Below are 21,403 nucleotides of genomic sequence, written 5' to 3' on the forward strand. Positions count from 1 at the left end.
GAAAACCATATCGAGCAATGGCAACACAACTTATGCGTGACTGTGCCACAGCACGCATTCTACGGCTTCCACGCGCGGTGAGCACTGGTGGAAAGCAATCAATCGATGGTGCTGCACAATGCTCGAACCCCACCGTTAGACGCTCGGCTATCTCACTGCTGACAACGATCGTTCACGCTAAGCTGACGGCGACAAATCTTTACGTTGGAGGCTTCTTTTGCAAAGATTTTCTGTTGAGATGTTCGTAAGTTTGTTTCATGCTCGCACGCTTTTGTCGTTTCTCCTGAGAATGATTTTGCTCCATCACTTCACCCCGTCCGACGAGAAACGCAGCGACACTACACGAACACACCCGCCGCTGACAGTAGGCACCAGACTTTAGCAAACTTTTCTCGTCGTAACCTCATAATTTCGTGAAGTACAAGTCCTGAAAAGGAACGATGATAGGCTAACTCGGGAGATCCTTGAGGCATTCGAGATAAGTAAAACAGGAGCGTAATATGTTAGCACACCGTCAGTGGCCTTGACAAGAAAGGAAGCCACCTTTTTGAGACAGCCTCAGATGTATAAGAGAAGAGATATGGCTATGACATAAATAAGAGTGGGAATTTCAATAAAGAAGCTAGTTGACAGTGCAGCTGCGTACTCGTCTAGTCGTTTATTCTGTGTCCGTGTTCCTTAAGTTCTGCTGCTACAATCCCCGAAGAATGAACAAACTAGCCCAGTTAAACACCCTTTTGTCAATATATGATGTTCTGTTGGCTGCTGGAGCATGTAGTGTGCATGTAAGTGTCGAAACCATCATTTTAAGCTGTTGATATTGCATAAGAATGTGTGAATATTTGAAACTTTGTAATTATGCATCGAATGGCGCCCTATTCGATTCGGTGGTTTTGTAAATGTGAATATTTTTTTCATACGTTTCGGATATTTCAAAATGCCAGCTGCACCCACATAAACACTAAATTGCAGAAAAGTACGGTAAATTTCCACCATGACAGGCGCGCTATAGCCATAATACATGAGAACTTGCGTAGTGGAGCAGGCTAGGTCACTCAGGTAGCCACACTTTACAGGCTCTACAGTGGTCATTTGAATCCTCTGATGAGCCCTGTGCATGCGAATAAAGTAGTTGTTTGCTTGTATGCTCAGTTTATGTTTTTCAAATACAATACTTCGTAAGGTACTATATTACTACAGAAACTTGCTAACTTCAAAAATACTGGGATATAAACATCACTTTATGTGAATTATGATAATGGCTATTCATTTTTAGGAAAATATTCGATTCAATTTGCTTCTGGTATTATACTATACGGTCCCGAAAATCCTTATTTGCTCACCTCTAATATTGCATCTTTTTTGTGCTGTCTTTCACATGTGCATTGCAAACAAGACACATAAATGTGCACTCAGAGCATATTACATATAATTAAAGAAAATTTCCCAGTGGGCTAGTTGGTTCAACATAACACTTGCGCAAAGTGACGAAGGGACAGGGCTTAAGAGAGAAAAACAATGCACAACACCCGAGTGTAAACTAACAACTGTTTTATTTTTCAGGAAATGAGACCTTCATATAGCCTACTCGCATGTTCAGGGATGTTCTGCCCAGTCTAACCGCGCCATCTATTGTCAGTCATTAAGCTAATTTCTTTGCTGAGTGATATAGATGGCACATGGGGTCATCTTGATGTTGTAGGCTTCCATGACTTCTTTTTCTTTAGTTACTACATTTCAGCAAGATCCCCATCCTGTGGAAGATACGGCATGAAGCACAATGTATGGCAAGGTGTCTGGGTGCATGTATCAGATTGCAGTTGTATAGATGGTCGCACAGTCAATCATTTACGCACCTGCCTGTTTGGCCCATGTAATCAGCCCCACGTGTCAAAGGTATCTTGTAGACCACGTCTCTCGTGCATTCAGTCAATCCTTTAAGGTAGCGTATAGTGCATGTATTCAGGGTATTCCTTTCGCTGGTCATTCCATTTACTTTTGAGCCCATTTCCTTTAGCTTTTGTCGTGCTGTGAGGACCACTCGTTCGCTCGGTTAAACTGAGCGAACGAGTTCAGCAAAAGATGAGAGTGAAGGCAGCATGGCAGTGGGAGATTAAAAAAGCGGCAAGTGAGAAGAGGCATGAGGAGGAAAGTGGATAGGAAGGTGCAGCATAACCATGAGGCAGAAAGGAGAGGAGTGTATGGCAAAAGTGTGAGAATAAAAGCGAAGTGTGGTGACGGTAGGTACGAGATGGTGCAAGAGTAGCACGCAATGTCTGGGAGGTTTGTTGGCAGTGGCTTCTGTGAACCACGCCTACGCGTCACGCATGTGCTGGCTCACGCGATCTCCAGATTGGCAAGGCAGTGGCGCCACACTTCGCTCCATTTGCAATATGCCACACGAGACCGATTGTCCATGCCAGCGAAATGACAACACATGTAGAGCTGCACTAAAATTTCATCTTAGGCAGTATCGTAATCGTCTGTGATCTTTTTCTGTCAGTTGCATGTGCTCTGCAGTAATAAACATTGCAGAAGCATCGCTGGTTGCTTGTGCTCTTATGCCTCTCAGTATAGATATTGTATCAAAGCAGATTCCTTGCTTTGTACATGTTTGTTTCCAGAGCTGCCTCTGCACATTTTACACTTTATGAAGAGGGGAGGCTAGGGAACAGCTTAGTTTTATCAATGCTCCACGTATTGCAATTATTTATATTGTGCTAGGTGTCATGTGCTGTAATCTAAGCTATGCAAATGCTCCTTATGCAATTTTTTGCACATGTGACGACATAGCAAAACACCTTCTCTGCCACTGCCCAACTGTCGCATATCTGTACACGTGTACGTGTGTGATAGTGCTTCCCTTTCTGTTACGCGGGCCATTTGCGATCACATCACCCTCGCTCACTATGTGTATATAATCGCTGGCCGCCAAACTGTGGTGTACTTTTCGTTCATATATTCCTTGGCTGTCATTCTGCCACGTTAAGTTGCTGCCATGCAATAAAACATGTTTCAAGTTCAGTCTGCCTCTTCGTTCACTGAAGCCCTCGAACACGACACCAACATTTCACGCTAACAATGTGTTCTGTGAGCTGTACTCGATCTCACTAGTTCCTTGCCGCACTGGGCAAGCTGCAGGGCTCCTTAGTTAATAGGAAGGCTGAATGCCCCTCAAGATGTCATCATCGCACCGCACCGTCTGCTTGGTGTCTGCTTTCCATCCTGTCAGTACATGCTCCATGGTTGGAGGATTGACGAAAAAAAATGTTTTGACGCCATAACCAGAAGCTTTGTTTACGTGCATGCGACAGTGGAGCTTCGCTTCACCTGTGCACTTTCCGTCCATTTACTTTGCAGCCACCATAATAAGCAGCAAGTATGAACGCCCTCATGAATGTTCACTTGCGGCGCAGCGTCTGCTCGGCGTCTACTTGCTGGAATGAAAGCAGTTTAGAAAATAATCTAAAGCTCCATTTTACCGACTGCAGCATTTATCATGGGGGTGAAGTGGGTGTTGTGACACAAAGCCTATCTGCAAATACAAGGAAATGTACTAGGATGCTGATCAAAAGTTTTATAGGTGTATTTCGTAAAACCACAATTACGTACAGGAGTGACATGACACTGGTCATAACTTAATTAAAGCAACGGTTCATGGGGTACACATATATGGGCACATAAACGTGATGCTCAATGCAAGTTTGACTTGAAATGATAGTCACTTTTCAGATAGAAGTGACATGATGACATACCGGTAATCAATGCCTGTTATTTCTTTATTCCCAGAATGATCAGTTGTGCAATACTTGTACCCAGATACAATAACGCATCTCCGAATCACAGATGTCACATCCCATCTGCCCTATGTAACTTCGCCACATAAAATGGAAAACTCATTGACATAATCAGTTACGGATTATGCTAAAGTGTTATGCTGTTTCTTGCAGTTTTGTCTTTCATGAGTATTTACTTAATGTGAAAAATAGTACCCTGATGTTCTAAATGTTATGTATACTATATGACAATTCTATTCTTTTTCCGTGATCGGAGGAGGCTTTGTGTCAATCTATAAATTGGAAGTTTTTTAACAATGAATATGTGACGAGTACTTGCATGTGAACAAGCGTACGTGTCCTCCCAAAGGCAACCACGATGACGAAAGTCTTTTAGCCATATTGACACAAAACATTCCCATAGGCTTTTTTTGCGTAAAAGCCAACCACACATCTCTTGATCTAGCAGATTTATCTCTTATGCGACAAGTCTGTGCTGTTTTCCTTGCAACAAGTCCTTTCACATGTGTCTCCAAAACATTGGTCCTTCATTAGGTTTATCTTTTCTACAACTTTCATGTTTTTTGGTAACAAATTATTATGCATTTTTGGAAGCTTTTCATACAGCAGCCATTATTTCTTGGAAAGCTTCTTTGCAACGAGGCTCTAAAGTTGTTGATACACTATTCAAGTAGTTTTTTAATATAACAATTAGTAGCCTTGCATTTAAAGCTTATCCTTTGTCCCCAATAGTTAGCTCTCTTCTGCACTAGTTGGTTAAGAAGTAGTACCTAAATATATGGAAATAAATATTGCTACTACAAGTACTTACGTCGTCGTGTCACTATTCAATATTTAATACTTACTATTTCTTTTCATTATGCGTTTGAATAACATTAACATTCGCCCACCTCTACTTCTTATACAATGCACAAAGATGCACCCAAGCCATATTTGGGCTTTAGGAAAGCTTACTTTGCTGCATATAATAGTGGCAAAAAGCAGCTTTTCAGACACAACTTGATTTTATTGTTTTGTGTATTCTGTTCTTCTGCCATAAGTATAGTGAACTGATAACTATATTGCACACAAATACACAGCCTCTCAATGGCACAGACATTTATGTGATACACATGAATTCGCACCCTGTTCAGCTAGATTTCAAAATGATGCTGATTGTGGCCAGCCTCTAGTATGTACGGAAGCATGTCTACGATGTGGTGTGAGGGTACCATGTGCAGTGCTACTGTGAAGCTAGTTATCGTTCTCACAGCAATGCACCAAGTAAGGTTGTTGCTTAATTGTTATAAACAAAGACAGCATCAACTAGGCTCTAAGGGCAACAAAAGTGATAAGTGCAATTCACCAAACATACAAACAGAATATAATATTACTATATGCCATGTGCTAGTTAGTATTTCAAGTGATTAAGAGAACGATATAAGAGTTGTTGGGTTAATCTGGCTTATTTGTCGTGTTAAAACATAGGCTATGTAGTTAACATCAACATGTCTAAGTTGTCAACATATGTCTAAGTATTTAAGAAATTGGGGACGTGGCTGTGAGACTCCCTGGAGAAGCAATAACTCAGTTGTACTAATCGTATGGCTTGACTATATAATTTCATCATTGCTTGTTTAGAAATATGACGGTGGGTTAGAACCTATGAAATGCCACAACAGCAAGGCTGAACATCCATCCTTACTTCTCAGAGGCTTAAACAATGATAAACAGTTATGCTTCAGAGAATATTTTGGTATGAAATATATGCCATGTTCATTTCAGTGGAATGGAAAGAGGTGATTGAGCACAGCCATGCTATTGTAGCATGCGTGAAGGAATACAGGAGAGCCTGGCGGCTAATATATGTTAATAGAGTGAAGAAGTAGCTGTGACTTGCGAGGTTATTTTATTCCACAGAGGATGCCGCAGTAAGGTTCGTGCAACTGTAAGCAATACGAGAATGAGTGAAAGATTGCTTGTAATATATGGATTTCTATGACAGATGAAAATGTGCACTCAATTTACCACTACGCATTTTTCTCTATATTAAGTTCAGTACAGAGTGCGAGTCACTATGGCCTCTGAACTGCAAATTGCTGCATTCGGTTCCACAGTGCTTATAGGGCTATCTGCATTCATTTGACTACTTAAGTGATTGGTTAATAGAACATGTCCGCATTGCAGATTTACACAGAACATATTATGAATTTGTCACAAAGCTCCACCCAAGAAACTAAAAACTAAAAAATGGCAATAAACATTCGCTTATTTTCTTGTGCTGCCCTGCACACAGTGCTAATGAACTAATGTCTCCAATGCAGACATTCTGCGCGTTAATTAGAGGTAGGTGCAAGTTGCACTGACACAGTTAACATGCATTCATTGGTGTTACAGCAGGCATGCCAAATGTTCTCCCCTACTTGTGTCTTGTGCAGCATATGAGCCAGCATTTCATTTCATTGTCTTGTACCTGTTTAAGCTGTTGCTGATTAAGAAAAGCAAATATAAAACGACTTACTACATCAACCATTTCACATGCAAGATCACTGCACTCATCGCAAAGCTTATTAGAGTTTTGATCAGGGGAATGCAATCGTTCAGGCCCCAAGTACTATGGGGCCTCGACGCTTGCATTCCCTTAATCTAGATCTATACAGTCACTTGATAATCTTGGTTTGCTTTGGGATGAAATACAGGTACTGTGCACCTGTTTGTTAGCCTATGCACTTCTCTTTCTTTTTAATGTAGCTGTGCATTAGCTAGCTAGGTTGTCACTACATGAATGGGACATTTGGGCCATGCCCAACGCAATCAAATAACTTGGCTTTGCTATAGCTCACTGAGTGTGCAAGCTTCTTTTTTATCTAGGGAAAAGAATAAAAAGAGAATGCATGCATAAATGATGTTGACAGCTGCAAACGGTCTCAAGGCAATCATCCTTGATTGTCGCCGTTGCTGAGAGAGCAAGCATGCCTGTATTTGCTTTGACCACAGGATGTACATTGTTTAAATGCTGATAGAGGTATGGATAAATAGTGAAGGGGCAGCAGATTGGCCACCCAGGCCTTTATGCATGGGCATTGCTACCTTTTGTGCCCTGTAAACCTCTGTCAGCTCTTAAGACATGGATGACATAACACTACTTCTATTTGCAGGGACATTTTTAGCACCAACAAGAAATGGAAACATTACGTGAATTCACGCCTTTATGGGGTGTCTTTTCAGCAGTATGAATTAATATTTGTTTTCATGCAAACATTCTTCTCTTGAAAACATATCTGACAAGCATCTCTGCCTGAAGAAGTAACTTTGATATGTACATATCACTTTTATGTCAGTCATAATTGTAAACAATTCCTTAAGACTTACTTGTGGGCTAGTTGGTTAGTCATGACTCAATATGGTAGCGCACTTTGAAAACAATGACTTCACACAGAATGAACAAATACTAGCTCTGTGTTTGTCACACAGCGCTCCTGTATATTCATTCGGTTTTACATCATTGTTCCAAAGTGCAATGCCATATTACATCATTTAATCAATTGTAGGCTCACTATTTACAGCAACTAAAGAGACCTCAGCAGCAAAGTGCAACTAAATCAACAAGCCATTGTTGATGATTCACACGCGTGCTCGGTGATGAAGTGACTTGTCAATCTACACAGCTGTATTCCGTGATAATAGAACCATCTGTATAGGAGTATGCTAATAGATAACGCTGCGGCGCTTCAGAGCGCTGCGCTGTTGCTGCGACAGATCCCTTGCTCATTGACTTAGATACACATGTGTGTTCGTGTATGCGCATTCTTGCAAGCTGTTACGTACAGGGTCTGGCCCCATCCGTGAAAGGAATGCGCATTGATTGGTGGCAGAAAACAGACCGAGTTTATTTTGTGCATGAGACACAGACGAGAGCCGCATGTGTTCGAGGGGGCAAACTCTCGGTCCCTGTCCAGTGGCCGAGATGCTGGGGGTGATGGAGAATCTTGGAACTCGACTCGGGGTGGGGTCACTTCCTGTTTCGTCCGCACTGGTGCTTTGTCCAGCCGAGGAGTGGTGGTGCGTCGCTTGTACACAACACTTTCCTCCCTTCTCAGATGGAGTCGCCGTAGTGATCCGGAGGGTGTCGTTCCCGCTGCGGGCATGATTCTGCACTCGTGTTTGGTACGGTCTCAGGGGCAATGCCAATCTCTGGTTTGGTCACCGATGATTGCAAAGGCTCCAGCGTTCCTGAGAGAGCGGCCTCTGACGAAGTGGAGTTATCTGCTTTTATCCCAAGCATAAATGGGAGCGCGACACTGCTTGCGGTTAGCGTACAGCCCTTATCCTGTGTCGCTGAATCTTCCGTGGGGTGTCTCAAAGCACCAGGCTTGATGTGGTCACATTGTCAATAAATGGGAGCGGGACACTGCTTGCTGTTAGCGTACAACCCTTATCCGGTGTCGTTGAATCTTCCCTGGGGTGTCTCAAAGCACCAGGCTTGATGTGGTCACATTGTCATTGCACTAACCTGTTAGGGCTTTTAATGAGCCACAATCTGTGGCCTAGCTTTTCCAAGACCATTCCCTTCGTCCAGATCGGATTCCCTCTGAAGTTTCGAAAGAAAACTACTTGTCCGACAGCGAGTATTCTTGACTTTGTGTCCCTGTTGCAGTTGGTATGGACATTGTTCGCTTTTGCTTGGGGCTGAATGCACGTGAGAGCTGTGTTCAGCTCACGCTTGAACACAAGTGCAGCTGGCATTTCGCCCGTTGATGTGCAGATGATGTGCAGATGATGTGCAGATGATGATGACCATCCTTTCTGCTTGGCCATTCCTTGTAGGATGATAAGGTGCGCTTGTTACAGGGGTCACCCCATTCTTCTTTAGGAAGCTCTCAACTTCTACTGAAACGAAGGATGGTCCGTTATCAGTCGCAAGCTTTTTGGTGAGCCCAAGAGCTGCGAAAAGGTTCCAGATTTCCTCAATCAATGTGGCAGACTGTGTATTGCGCATGGAGCACACTTCCAAACATTTGCTGTATGCGTCCACAACAATTAGCCAGCATTCTGCCTTCTATGGTACCAACGAAGTCTGCGTGAACTGTGTGCCAAGGCGTTCTTGTGCATTCCCATTTGGGCACTAGTGCACTGGCTGGTGCCCTTTGGTGTTGACAAGTTGCACAGTTTCTAGCGAGCCGTTCGATATCTACGTCAATGCCTGGCCACCAGAAGTACCTTCGTGCACATGCCTTCATGGCCACAATTATTTGGTGGTTTGCAGGTGCGAGTTTAAGAAGACGATTTCTCGCCTTTGTTGGAGTTACGATCCGGGAGCCTCTAACAAGGCACCCTTCCTGCGCTGAAAGCTCAGTCTCTAGTTTCCGGCACGATGAAAACTGTTCTTTTGGCAGTTTATGAACTTCACCGTTTGAGACAGCCTCCAGCACTTCGGACAAAACTGAGTCCTCTCGAGTCATTCGTGCTAGATGAAGCGATGAAAGCTTGAAGCTGGGCATGGTAGCCAACATGAGCATGTCTCCCGGGGTATAAGGCTCATCAACTTGTGCTGGTAGTGGAAGCCAGGTTGGAGTGTCCGCATTTTGGTGCAGTAGGCCAGGCCTGTACAGCAACTTGTAATCGTATGTTGCTAGTTTAAGGCACCATCGCATCATCCTTGAAGAAAAGACCCGGGGTACTTGCTTTGTTTCACTCACGATTCCAATCAATGCCTGGCGATCTGTTATTATGGACGCATGCCGGCCAGCTATGTACTAATGAAAATGACTGATGCCGTAAATTACTGCTGCACTTTCTTTGTTGAGCTGGAAGTAGCTCTTTTCGGCGCTTCCCAGTGTTCATGAACTGAATGCAATGGGTGCCTCTCAGCAAGTAGCATCTTCCCAAGCGAGGACGGCATCAACGCCGTACGGCGATGCGTCCACAAAAAAAGGGGCTTTGTCCCGTCGTAGGGAGCGAGCACTGTAGATGCACGAATCATCTCCTTAAGTGCCTCGAAATTGGCTTGATGCTTGCTCTTCCACTACCAGGGCGTGTTTTTCTCTAGGAGCCTATACAATTCCACCATGACCACTGCTCTGTTCTCCAAACCGCAGTCGTCAAATAAAATAAGGCCCAGAAAAGCCCTTGGGATTTCTTGTCAGATGGTTTGAGTGCTTGAAGTATAGCCTCGACCTTTTTCTCGGTGTTGCAAACACCATTGCCATCAATTCGATGTCCCAGAAGCTAAACTGACGTAATTCCGCACCTGCAATTTTCTTTCTTGAGGCATAAGCCTTTCTCAGTCGCTGTTTATCAGATTCAGACGCTGTGCGTGCTCATTTGCACTATTCCCGTTGACAATGATGTCGTCAAGGTGAACACGCACCCCTAGAATTCCAGGTATCTTTGTCTCCCTCAGGCACTGGAAGATAGCTGGTGCAGCGGAAATTGAGAACGGGAGGCATTCCACCCTGAATAGTCGTTTTGTGGTGTTCACTGTGAGCAGTGCTGCTGTTTCTTCATCAACTTTCAGTTGTTGATATGCTTGATAAAGATCCAACATTGAGAAGAGGGTTCCACCATGTAGGTTTGCAAACACTTCATCTGTAGTTGGTAGCGGGTAAGATGCCTTCTTCGCTGCTGCATTAACAGTAATTACAGTATTAACAGTACTCCTGTAGTCACCACAGACATTGAGTGTACCGTCGGTCTTCTGAGCAAGTACCAATGGGGTTGCTCATTTGGTATGCTGCATTGGTTTTAGGATGCCTTGGCGCTGTAGATGGTCAAGCTTATGTTCCATAAGCGCCTGCAGCGCCACTGAAATCGGACGAGCCTTGCAAAACATTGCTGTTGCGCCGTCTTCGAGTTCCAGGTGAACTAAAGGACCTGTATAGCTTACAACGTCTTCCTTGAAGACATCCCACGACCTCTGTAATTTCTAGTGCTGCCTCTACAACGTGGTTGATCCCCTTCACCTGAATGTCAAGTGCCAAAAGCCATTCTCTTCCTAGGACGTTGCACCCGGTGCCCTTCATAACCAACAATGCCAGCAGATAGTCCTTTGATCTCAACATCACATGAACTTGTGCGGAGCCCAGGACGTGTAATTCTTTACCTGACCGTGTGCGCAAATCGAGCGGCTCGCATGAAAGCCACGGAGTGTTTTTCTTCCACGTTCTGTAGTCCGTGTCCTCGCTTATCAGGGAGCATGCCGTACCTGTGTCCACCTCAAACTGGACTGGCTTTCCCTCCACTATAAAGTCCACGAGGAACTTGGGGCAGTGTGTACGTACACTATCTGTGTGCAGCTTGTAGCAGGATTTGCTGACAGGTGGTGGTTTGACACTGTGTGCCCGTAGCTACCAGTTGTCGGAGCGTGGTTCCGTGTTTTTCTTCGAGATGCAGGCATGCCAGACGTGACCTTCCTTGGAGCAGAATCGGCACTCTGCTGTCTTGAATTTGCATGTTTCAGGGTCGTGCAAGCCGTCGCATCGATAGCAATTTCGCGCTGACGTATGCTTGCCTCCTGGCTTGATTTGCGACGTCCTGTTAATTTCCTCCGAGTTTGCCACTCCCTTGATATCTCGCTGATGTCTTGACGCACTTTCCGCTGACAAGGCTAAGTCCACAGCGCATTGAAATGTCAGGCTTTTTCTGCGAACAGTCTCTGCGGAAGATGTTCGTCCCAGATGCCGCGGACGAACCTGTCCCGCAGCGTCACGTCTTGGGGCGGCATAGTTGGGTTCGCCGCTGAAGCGGTCGTTTGGGTGTCAGGTGACGTCGTCGATATCGTAGCCGAAGGCAGCGCTCCGAACTTGCAGTCGGCTGTCAAGGTTCCCAGGGCCGCAGCATAGCTGCTGATCGACTCGTCTGGCCGTTGGTCGGGTCTTTGAAACACGTACCGGCTCTAAAGCTCGGATGTCCTGGTGTTGAAGTGCCGCCTGAGCAGTGTCACTAAATCATTTAAGTTGACTTCTCCTGGGATCTTCGGCGCTATCAGCGCGCACACAGTGTTCGAAAGTGTCGGCTCCACAAAGCGTGAGGAGAAGTGCCTGCTTCTTCGCTTCGTCGCTGACGTCGCTCGCCACGAAGTAAAAGTCGAGGCGCTGGATCCACGATTCCCATGAGTTGCCCGAGAAAGGCTCGACAGCGCCGTGCGTTCGTCCTGTAGCCATAGCCTTAACTTCGAAAACTTATACATCCGCTTAGCAATTCCTGCCTCATCGCCAGTGTTACGTACGGGGTCTGGCTTCAACCGTGAAAGGAGTGCGCATCGGTTGGTGGCAAGTACAGACTGCGTTTATTTTCTACAAAAGGCGCAGGCGAGAGCTGCATGTGTTCGAGGGGGCAAACTCTCGGTCCCTGTCCGGTAGCCGAGACGCTGAGAGCGACGGAGGATTCTCGAAACTCGACTCGGGATGGGGTCACTTCCCGTTTCTCTGCGCAGGTGCTTCGTCCAGCCGAGGAGTGGTGGTGCGTCGCTTGTCCACAATACAAGCTTTCGCTAGCACAGCTACAAAAAGTGCGCCAACGCGCCGTACACAACCGAGCACATAGTGACGTATGTTGTCGCAACATTATGCGGTAGCAATAAACAAATAAAAAAAGTGGCACAGGTAAGACGACTGCACAGTGTTCCAAAGGTGGGTCAACGCCGCACATGCAGCACAGATTGTGGCAGTGCAAGAGTCGCGTTTTCACCACGACGCGGAAGCTTCAACCTACATCGACAGAAATATGCCAGTGTCGTCTGCTGTCAATTGGCAATAGTTGCTGACTTCGAACAGTGTTGCTCTGCGCACTGCCGAATGTTTGGCAGCTTTCAACAGACGTCGCGTCCCCAAACCGAAGTGCGGATGCAGGCGCATGCGAACCGCTCGAGCTAACTAATAAAATATAACTAATAATAGAGCAAACGTAATAACAATATCCTGGCACGATGCGAAATATTGCTGGTCGTCAGCACACGAGGCTGCCAACTCGCTGATGTATGTTGCCAGTTGCTGGTTACCTATTTGGACAACGAGAGCGCGCATGCGAACCGCACCGCATCATGCGGTTTCAGCGTAAATGCAGTTTTGTGACCGATCGCGACGACCGCCTGTTTTTGAGGAACCGCATGCATGCGGTGCGGCCTGCGGCGATAGGCGGTTTCAGCGTAAATCGGCCCTTAAGATAGAAATGCGGTGACTAATGTGGCGCCGCCAAAGACGGCGAGAGGCCCAAAAGGGCAGGGCGCGAGGAAAAGAAAGGTGCGGTCGTCACTGACGATATTGACGCATCAAACACGTTCGAGCCACCGGTCAAAGGGGGATCGAGAAGCATGTTCTGCACGGACGCGGAAAAAGGGCACGGGGCAGTTAAATTCCTCGTCGTTCCGTCAGTATCTTCGAAGCTCAGCGTGTAGTACAAAGAAGCGCAAGGTGGCAAGACGAAACCACGTGGGGAGTAGCGACGCGGTCAATCGAGGTCATGATGAAAGCGGGGAGCCAGGACGCAAATTGGCAGGGGACTGTAACGTCTTGGGGGGTCTGATAGTGAGTCAGCCCTTTTGTTGTTCCACGGTAGCCAGAATAGCTTTCAAACCACGACCACCTCGAGTACGGCTCAAAAGTATGAGTCAGTTGCAAATGCTTGGAACGGGAGGCCAAGGAAGCATCCGTAGAAGTAAAACGTTCTGTTTTGTTTTATTTTTTGAGCATTTGAAAATTTTCGCGAATTGAGACTAGTTTCTTTCAGTATGTAAGGTATCAGCTTTGTGTTTTTATTCGAGAAACTCCGAGATCGGAAAGATGCGTTTTATGTAAACCTGTAGTCTCGGAAGATGTTCATTAATGAGTAAATAGGCTTTCTTTTTTGTGTGTGTAAGTAACCTGAGTGTCAAGGTTATCGTTGAGAGGCCTATGGTAACGCGCATGTGTATTAGTTAACCTTCTTTTTTTATAAGCGCTTTTTTTTCTAAGGTTAACCGCGTAGGTTTTCAGTAAGTGCGTGATTTGCACTGAGAAGAGCTCTTACTTCCTTTAGCGCGTGTCCTGTGTGGACGGAGTGAAGCAGATTGTTAATGACTTGGTTGTGCTCGTGTGTGTCGAGGGAAGCCGTATTCTGACTTCTCTAGTACGCGTGCGTAGAGCTAGTTAGAAAAAGACACATTTGTTCAAAGGTTCCTCTGTGATGCGTAAGTTACGCAAGTTTGGTTGTTTGTTTGAGGAACGTGTCCTGTGTGGGTTAAAGGAACAAATGTAAGTAAGCGTCGCAAGTACGCGTTTTGAATAGAGACCACAAAGCTAGCGCGATTGTATTTACGTACCTGTGGAGTTGGCCAGACGGTTCAGTGGCAGCAGTACATGAGATAAGTACGCCACTGTGATAGGAAAAGAACAGGCTGTTCGTGAAGTCAGGCTGCTTAAGTTATGTTCGGGTATTGGTGGTTAAGAGCCTACAGTTTGATTCTGTGTAAACCTTTACTCTTGTGCTGCACGACAGTCAGATCTGGTTAAGCTCAGGGGGAACGTGAACGCTCGCTTTGGCGGCACAAAATTTTGGGGCAAAATTTGGGGTTTCCCAGTTGAGTGACTTGCATTGAAATTTTGATAGGAGGCCTAGTGGTTTAACAGCTAATTGTGCTGCCGAGTCGACTCTTCTGTGCCAGTTGTAAGATAGTTGAAGGCATTCCAAGTACGCAGGGGTTGCAGAGAGCAAAGCCATCGTCTTGCTCACCAGCTATTCTCTTCCTGCCCAGCGGTTGCCAGCACTGGCAAGGCGAGATTTTCCGGGCCATGGAGGAGCTGTTAGGAACGGCCGTACGGGGTGGCAACGTGCCAGCTTTCAGCCCGCTGCACGTGTTCCAATCCTACCAGACGGGGCGCACTTCAGAGAACTGCGGATGACCGGCAGCCACGTGGCGCGCGGTCGGCTCAGGAATGTGCTACCCGCCAGCGCCACCCGGGACAAAGCAGAGTTCTACGAAGCCCTCTAACGTCGGCTCCGGCCCTTTTCACCGGTGTGTATGTGCGGCACGTGTATGTGAGTCATCATCCTCATCCAACAGCCCTCGCCCTCCTCCTAAAGGATGGGTCATCTACGATGACGTCGAGCGGTGACGTCGAACGATGACTGGACGAACGTTTCCGTCCACTGGGAATCCGTCCGCTGGGACTCAAGGGGGGACCAAGGGCTTATAAGCAGCGATTGCCGGCTGCTAGAGTGTGCTCGTCGTCGGGAGCTGAGTGCTCGTCGTCATGCTAGAAATGCACTAGTGAGCTGTGTGCTCGTAAGCTGTTTGCTGTATGTTAGTCTTGTGAGCTCCATATGGGAGTCGCGCTAGACTGCCAATGTATCTTGCTTAAAATGTTCATATGTAAATAAATCCTGTTCACCGAGTTCCTCTCTACGACCTTCAACTCCTTCAAATGGTGGCAGCGGCGAGATCGACCGACGACTCCTGCGTCTGTTTGACAGCGGTGCGATCATCCGACAACTCTTACACTACGTAGCGTTTGCATATATAAAAGTCTGGCTCAAATTAAGTTTTACACCCCGTATACTTCTTTGCAATTGGAATAATTTTCCATGGTTTCCTATATCGCCGCCGGTGAAGGCCATAGGGTGGCACGTCACCAAAGGTCAACTTAACTTGTGCGAAGAGCTCGTATACCGATTGTGGTAAGGCGTCAGATAAAGTAGAAAACAACCGATACTGTAAAATTCTTATTGCTTCAGTTTGCATGCCATCTATAGATTGAATATAGACGAAATTCGTTAATCTTGGCCCAACCCGTGTACGCTGTAACTAAGCGCAGGTAACGTTGGATAATACGGAGCTGCGTATACGGAGCTGCGGAGTGAAGTTGTATACTGCCGAGGTTGCTGTGGAGCCTATTTGTAGATTTTAGTATGCAAATAGTGTATACTGCGTACATTATGTACTGTGCATTATGTATCGTGGCTAGCTTCCATGCTAGTGGAAGGAGAGCAATATTGAAAAGGACTGGTGCGAGCACAGATCCTTGTGGGACACCCCGATGTGCGACGAACTGACCTGCTGCTTGGCCAGCCCGGCGAATGGAAAAGGCGCGAGCGCACAGGCAGGCTTCGACGAATGTGCAGACACGGCTACGGAACTGAAACCAATGGAGAATTCCGACAATTGCTTCGTGACTCACATGGTCGTACGCTTTACGAATATCCATTGCCAGAATCGTGTGAATTCCTCGGGAGCGGCCTCCGATGAGTACCATAGAAGGTAGGTACGCAAGGCCATCCTCTGCGCCTACATGAGCACGGAACCCGATTTGGCCAGGATGATACCATGAGTACCGCTCGAGCCACCATGTAATACGTGTCGCGAGCACACGCTCCATTAGCTTGCCTAACGTTGAGGTTAGTGCTATTGGCACATATGAGCGATATTATGTTGGCGTTTTCCGGGTTTGGGAATAGGGACCATTTCTGCATGCCGCGCCAAGAATCGGGAATGACTCCTGTAGCCCAAGCTTCGTTCATGGCCACCAGCAGCACTTCGAGAACCTTGGCTTCCGTGTTTTTATGAAGTTCATACGGTATGCCATCCGGTCCTGGTGCCTTGCATGGCTTCGACAGGTCGATTGCCGCTAAAAATTCCGCCATAGTGAAGGCAGCTTGTATACCCTCGATGTCAGAGAGCTAGGCGGCGTGCCTGCGTCCGCGGGAAGGCAGTTTTGAACAACGAAGGGAGGCGGTGCTGTGTCCAAAGCCGGAAAAAAGGTGTGGGCGCAGGCTGGTGTGGGCGCAGGCTAAAATGTGTGGGCCCGATGCTAACAGGGCGCAGGCTGCGGGCTCTGGAGGGCGCCGACCACGTTCCATTACTCGGAAGGTGCGCCAAATGGAGGCATTGGACGACGAAGGTCCGAGAGAAGAGCACCAGTCCATCCAGCGGCCAGGTTCTAAGCGGTGTTCATGGCGCCGAGCTACTGCAGTAAGGCGTTGGGCCTCTAAGCGAAGGGTATTTGATGCAGGGTCACGTTCTGATGCAGGTTCTGCTTGGCGGCGCGACGCCCAGAGACGCAGAAGTTGCAAATCAGGAGCGGTTCACGATTCATCAACCCACGACATACGTGTCACCTCAACTAATGCCACCTTAAGAGAATGGCACGGGTCCACCATGAAGTTGGATACATTGCTTTCTGATACCGTTCTGTATCGATACCAGTCCACCACTCGACATAGTCGGCGGAGGCGGCCTGTTCCGCCCGAAGATAAGCCAAGGTGCATCGGATGGTCGCTACCCCAGCAGTCAGGTTCACATGACCACGAGACAGTCATCCTTCCTAGCCACCAAGATAAGTCCGGTGAGTGTGGCGGCGCGCGAGGGTGGTCTCGCCGACAAGTAGGCACTGACACATTCTTAAGCAGAGTGAATTGGGTGTCCATAAATGTGTCCAGCACACATGTACCACGCGCACTGTAAATAGCATATCCCCATGTGGTGTGGGGCGCGTTAAAATCTCCTGCGACCATAATGGGGCAACCAGGATGTTTCTGTCGTAGGTGCGCCAGCCAGCCGAGACACAACCAAGCCGCACGACCGCTGTAAGGGCGGGCATAGTATGAAACGATGATAACGTCCGTGCGCTGCAGACGAACCAATACGGCCACGACTTCGTGCCATAGAGTACACCACCGTGAAAGATCAACGCGAGTCTGATGAAGAGTGCATCTTACATACACTGCAGCCTTTCCTGGAGGGACATCGGGCGTAGCACTCCTACCATCCAACATTGAAGGCGATGAGTATGCAACAAATCCTGGAATGGGTGGCAGGCCGTTGAATTCTTGAAGCAGTAGAGCCCAAATACGCAGCTTCCCATATCTGAGACGCTGGCGCAGCTCTCCGACCTTCCCAGCGATGCCGCGACAGTTCCACTGTAAGATGCCTTCTGGCCCACTTGAAGACGTAGCAGCCATCATAGATTATGATTGGCCAGTAGAACCGAGGTGAGATGCTGGAGCTGTTGCGCAACGAAGCGCAGGAGTTCTTGGGGTGAAAGAGGCTTCGCGCTCCGTGATGACGACGCCGGAGCAGTGTACGGTGTTCCTTGAGACGTTGGATTTCCTTTTCAAGGTAGGCCAGGCGAGCGTCGATCTCGAACTCCTCGGGTGCCAAAGGAAGCGGCGTGTCTTCTATCGATTGTGATGCCCGTTACGGTCGTGAAGTGGGCGACCTAACAGCTGCGCTATAGGTACGAGTGGCAGCATCACTTGTCGCTGTACTTGCTTTTGTCACCTGGCAAGCGCCCTCTTCCAGCGAGGCCAGAACGGCATAACGGTTGTACACAGGGGCTTGTTTCATTGATGAATCTCGAGGGGTCGTTGCTGGCTGTCTAGAATAGCGTTGTCGAGCCTTCTTAGTGGCCTTCCACTTCGTAGGACACGTCGTGGAAGTGATGTCATGATCGTTTGTCTGGCATAGGCCGCATCTAAACGATGCCGACGGTTCAGGCTCCATGGTGTCGTCCTTAGGTTGGTAGGGGCAGGATAATTTCATGTGTCCCTGTCTAAAGCAAGAGTAGCAGTACACAACGGAAGGCTTGAACGGACGCGGGCGCAGTACGCAGCCGTAATACAGGATACGTTCACGTTGAGAATTAGGACCTTGAAGCGTGATTAGGCACGTACGACCGCTGCCTAGGTAGCGAGCAGCCACGACGTTGTGTGTGGGACACGATAGTTCCTGCAGGAGCCTCTCGGTTTCTTCGTCAAAGTCAACGCCATTAAACACGTAGCGTCTTAAATCGGTACCACTGGCGAGGTACGCCTGGACTGGAAGGACACACTCTTCCGAGACTTGTATTTGTTGCAGTTCTTCGAGTTTATAAACTAGTGCCATAGCAGACACCTATACAGAGACCGTATTAGTGGGTTTGTGTAGAGCAAAGCCTTGAAATCGGGAAGTCTCGAGGCAGGCGTCCAGGGCCGCTTGAATTATACGGTTGTGCAGAGTGGACATGTCATATCTAGCACGAGGCTTGATAACCACTTTCTACCACGATGTCGTTGGCGACTCCGGAGACGTGCGTGTCGGTCGTGCGGGCAGGCCTTGTGATGAGCGAGGTCTTTTCGGGGCTGCTGGAGCTACATTTTCATCCAATTGAAGGCCAGTAGCTTCCTTCGTTCTCTAGGCTGAGGTGTGCGCCACGACAGCAGGGCTGTTCTGCTCCATGTTGGTGGTATCCATGCTCAGGGTACCGCCTTCGCACGTTGCACTTGTCCCCACGAAGGAGACGCTCCTGACTTCGATGGCAGTTGCATCGGTAAGGTTCCGCTCTTTCGACGCAGCGGACAGCAGCTTGGATGCTCCACGCCGACGCGGCCAGTGCCGTGGGGGCACTCACACTAGCGAAGCCGCGCAAGAACTCGAGTGGGACGGCACAGCAGGAGGGTGTAGATGACGACGGACCTTGTAGATAGGCGCCAGTAGTAATTACAAACCGCCAAAGCAGTCCATAAACAACAGAGTTCCAGTAGCGGGCAAAAGAAACCAGCAAACGGGGCGAAAATTCGGAGCTACGGAAAAACACGTCCGAGCGCAAGGAGCACTGGAAACGCCCCAGCGTCATATTTCATGTGCGTAAAGAAAGAAAGTACGCCATGTTTTACCTTGATAGTGAGCTGCCAGTAAGCGGATTGTTTGTGCACATGTTCAGCAGACAGTGTTGGCAGATCTCATTTCGTGGCGCTCGATCTGGTCGCAAGGAATGCTGCGCCGCATGTGTAATAAAATTCTCGTGACACGCTTTACGTATATATCTTGAAGTTATATTACCATAAGGAATTTTCAAACAGAGACGTATAGTTGAATAAATGCTAGCGTACTCGGATGAAAGGCCGTGTTTGCGGGGCATGCATCAGCAGTGTATGCGCTGCTGTTTTGGCATAGTTACAAAGTAGCAGTGTTTTTAATGTTCCTGGCAACCAATCTAAATAATTTTGAGAAGTTACCGCAAGAAAAACACCACACTTGAATAAATACCTAGCTTCACCCAATATAAATATATGCAACCACGAAAGCTTTTGGAGCATGAAACATCCTATAAGCTCAGTCACTCGCAGCTTCGCAAATTAGCCGAAAAAATTAAAGAACAATAAATTAGTCGCTCGGGGAAGCACCTTTACATGTTTCAAACTGAAGGCATTACGTTTGACGATAGTTGGAAGATTTCTGTTTTTTTTATTTCTAGTTTATAGACAGTTTAGCAGCAGCAGTTATCTTTCGGGCTATTTGAAAAGCGTTAAGCGCCTTTCGATGTTTCGGCATTATGCAGTATACGTGCTGTTAATCACTAGGCAGCTGCTGGCGCAGATCCGCATTGTGGCAATCACGCATGGTATGAAGCCCTTGTCTTGCATAATGAGTGTTCCGGTTTTCATTAATGTTGCATTTTGTGCCGTCGTCTTGGACAGACTGTATACTAGATGCGCTGTACAAAAGAATAGCCAGATTATCCATTTGGTGGTCTTTCCTTAGTAGATAACGCACAAATTATTGAAATCATTTCGTGTACATTGCACTTGTTCTACCCTTATCAACGCACCTAAGAGATCGTAACATGCTTTAGCTGATCAGTAACCTCATCTATAGGCCCCCATTCATGTGCATTCTACTGAAAGTGTGGCAAATGTATTCATCTCGAAGTATGAGAAAAGAGACATTGCAGACTGTTCTAAGCGGAAATAAATGGCAATTCTTAACGTGATTGTTCAAAACTGCAGTCTCCATTCTGAGCATGTTCGGTCGGCACGGGCATATTGCATTAACACCTGAAGAATGTGTGCAGTCCAGCCAGGTATCTTTGTTTCAGCAATTATTAAAATAGGAAACGTTTGGAATTCTCGCATTTCTTTTATTTTGATAAGCCCACTGTGTGTCACATGAACCTGTCTTGAAACGAAACGTACCATCGCTGACACCGGCGACCATTAGGGTTGCCTAACTGCTCATCGTACTAAACGAGAAAAAAAGAGGGTTAACCCAGGAGCCCGATTTTTTTAATAATCATATCGCAAGAAGCGAACAAACACTGATACCAAGGATAACATAGGGGAAATTGTGCTTAATAAATGTAATAAAGTAATGGCAAATTAACGGAAATGAACATGGATGAAAAAAAACTTGCCGCAGGTGGGGAACGATCCCACAACCTTCGCATTACGCGTGCGAAGCTCTACCAATTGAGCTACGGTGGCACCGTTTCCCCATCCACTTTCTTGGGTATTCACGTCTCCTAGTAGAACCCTGGGAGTGTTAGCCAGCGCCACCACTTACAGACTTTGGCGGTGGATGTGGAACATCCTTTCTGCCACAGGTGTCACGAGAACGTGATCTTCTCACGTTCTCGTAAAAAGCAGGCGTCACGAACCGCAGGCGTCACGAGAATGAATCCGGCAACATTCATGCCTTCATGTAGCATGTGTGGGTTTATTGACCGCTTGCCTTCCCCCAAAAAAGATCACGTTCTCGTGACGCCTGCGGCAGATAGCATGTTCCACATCCACCACCATGGTATGTGAGTGGTGGCGCTGGCTAACACTGCCAGAGTTCTACTAGGAAACATGAATACCCGAAAAAGTGGATAGGGAAACGGTGCCGTGGTAGCTCAATT

At 47.2% G+C, this 21,403-nt stretch overlaps 1 protein-coding gene and 1 non-coding gene across 3 annotated transcripts in view; both read right to left on the reverse strand.

The window, feature by feature from the left end:
* The window catches only part of LOC139052226 (uncharacterized), a 723,436-nt gene that overhangs the window by 524,984 nt on the left and 177,049 nt on the right, over positions 1-21,403 (reverse strand). The window lies entirely within an intron of this gene.
* Positions 20,915-20,987, reverse strand: TRNAT-CGU (transfer RNA threonine (anticodon CGU)). Its single transcript has one exon. It is a non-coding gene; the product is annotated as a tRNA-Thr (tRNA).

The sequence above is a fragment of the Dermacentor albipictus genome, unplaced genomic scaffold (genome assembly GCF_038994185.2).
Source record: "Dermacentor albipictus isolate Rhodes 1998 colony unplaced genomic scaffold, USDA_Dalb.pri_finalv2 scaffold_20, whole genome shotgun sequence".
Classification (NCBI taxonomy): Eukaryota; Metazoa; Arthropoda; class Arachnida; order Ixodida; family Ixodidae; genus Dermacentor; species Dermacentor albipictus.